General features: G+C 36.5%; 1 pseudogene; it reads right to left on the bottom strand.

The window, feature by feature from the left end:
- Positions 1 to 419: 419 nt before the first annotated feature.
- On the bottom strand, positions 420 to 2,173 carry LOC107136992 (annotated as a pseudogene).
- Positions 2,174 to 2,373: the final 200 nt, after the last annotated feature.

The raw sequence follows: 2,373 nt of genomic DNA, 5'->3' as shown, positions 1-2,373 counted from the left end.
CTAAGAATGTGAACTAGGACAAAATACAGACACTCTTAACTCAAGTGCTTGTTATAGTAAATAGGCAGAAAGAATGCTTTTGTGAAGTTGGTGTCCATGGAAGAAAAGGAAGATGGTGTAAGGACATTTTGAAATTCAGAAACCAAACAAAATCCCTTTCCCAAATAGTTTACCCACTCTGCAAAGCTGGTGAACATGTGGATATTGTTTTTAAGGAGAAACGTTTTAGAGGCAGAAGACAACTGACCAAGTGAGGATGCTTAACTTTTTCTGGAAAGGCGGAAGAGACTAGAAATCAGTTAACCCTAACATTTAGGAATTAACATCTTCCCTTGGACATTTATAAATATGAAATCCATATATGGCAATTAAAAGTACCATATTCTGATCACTGAATTGAAAAATCAGCAACAGCCCACACTAATTCCTATTACACTTGTTTCTTGGTTCAATCTCAGCACTTTCAGCTGCTCTTGTGAGGTGACTCTGTCTTGGGCTTATTTCTAAGTCTTGAAGATAATTTCTATGTGATGATTCCCAGGCTTCTTCTTCTTCCAGAAGATCTCTTATGATGTCTGAACTGGAACTATTGCATGAAGCTGATTCCGATGAGTAAAGAGCTGATTCCTGAATATTGGTACAACTAGAAGAATCATCTTGTCTATCAGGCTTCATCTTTTCTGGGGAGCATAGATTTGATGGAGGAAAGTGATTTCTTACTGAAGTTGTATCTGAGAATTTCATTTTATCATCTTCCTGTCCCATGTGCATAGATAACAGCTTTTCTACTAGATTCATCTTTTTTCATTACTTTGTTTTTTGACATTCCATCAGTTTTCTTGTATTCTTTTTTTGCCTGATCCACCAGAAGCTGAAATTCATTCTGATGCGTTTTATGATATTTACTGTGAATTTCATCTATTTCCTTTTCTGTTTGGTCCTTCGTAAAAACCATTACACTTTTGTTGAGTTTACTTGCTTCAAGATGCATCCTGGTATTCTCCATGTTTTCAAGTTCCTGGACTATTTCAGCAGCTGATTTAGGATGCAAAGCATCACATTGGGCATTGTACATATGTACAAATTATTGATGCCTTTTAATAAGCTGCTGTTTATTTCCTTGAGTAGACAATCCATGCTGTTTTAGTTTTTTCTTTAAATCACCATCAGAGAGCAAGTTATACACCATTTTGGGTGGTGGCTTCCTTTTATTAACAAAACTTCTGAGGCTTTCTTTCTTCTCTTCATGTGCTAAACAGCTGTCTAAATGCTTATTGATGTGGTTTTCTAGAATGCTAACCCTGCAAACAGGACAATCCACTTTGGAAACTTGCTTCAAAGTGGACGTAGAGGGTATCTCATGACCATTAGTATCTGAGAAGTCAAGGGCTGTCTTTCCCATAAAATATGCTGCTTTGGTCTCCAGAGAAGAGCTTGCCTCTTTCTGAGGGCTGAATTTAATGTCATTTTCTTTTATTGACAACTCTGATCAAGAATTGTCCATTAATCTGCTCCCCTGCTTTAAAGAATGTCAGTAACCTCCAGGAGTATGTACTTTGACAGCAAGTCTCTTAGAAGAGGAAGAAACAAGTGATATGGGTGATGATTCTAAAGCGAACTGCAACAGATGATTCTGTACAAAATTCAAGCTTTTTACCAGTTCATCTAGTATGCAGTTATTTTTCAGGTCTGGCTCTGTGACTGTCACACAACAAGTTGGACACTGAGTTTTATAAGACATAAATTTTCTTATACAGAGAGAACAATAGTTATGTGAACACTAAGGAATAATCATTGCAATGTTAAAATATTCAAAGCAAATTCTCATCGCAGTAAATCATCTATTCTCTTCATCACTGCCAGGCCTGGAGGCCACCGCGGCTGGCCAGGGTTTCCATGGTCTGTCCTCAGGATGCCTGGGGCCCACCTCCCACTGGCTTCCCACGCTAGATTACTACTCGAAATTCCCCAAGCTCGCATCCATCATTCTTATAATGTCAAAGTTAAAAAATAAACTAAAAATTTGGCAGGTTTTATTGATATGTATTGAACTGGTACCCCAAAAATTACGCTTCTAATTAAAGTTCATATGCAGAAAGGTTCAAGAAATAGCTTAGTAAGACATTGATACCTGAATGTACTAAATCTCAAAGTATAATTTTCCATTTTTCCTTCATTAGCTGGCTCCAAACTTCCCAATTGTGTAGCAACCAGAATTACAGTTTTTATTGCTGAGCAGGGATTTAATTATTGTAATATATTTAACCCCCTTTTGCAAATAACATAAACTGTGTTTTCAAACTCAATTTTAGAAATAACTTATGTTAGAATTTTAAAGAGTACATTCCAAATCTTCTTTGAATTAAAAGAAAA

This window comes from Marmota marmota, unplaced genomic scaffold, assembly GCF_001458135.2.
Source record: "Marmota marmota marmota unplaced genomic scaffold, marMar, whole genome shotgun sequence".
In the NCBI taxonomy this organism is placed as follows: Eukaryota; Metazoa; Chordata; class Mammalia; order Rodentia; family Sciuridae; genus Marmota; species Marmota marmota.
Note: the sequence above shows the minus strand (reverse complement) of the source record. Positions and strands in the feature narration are given on the sequence as shown.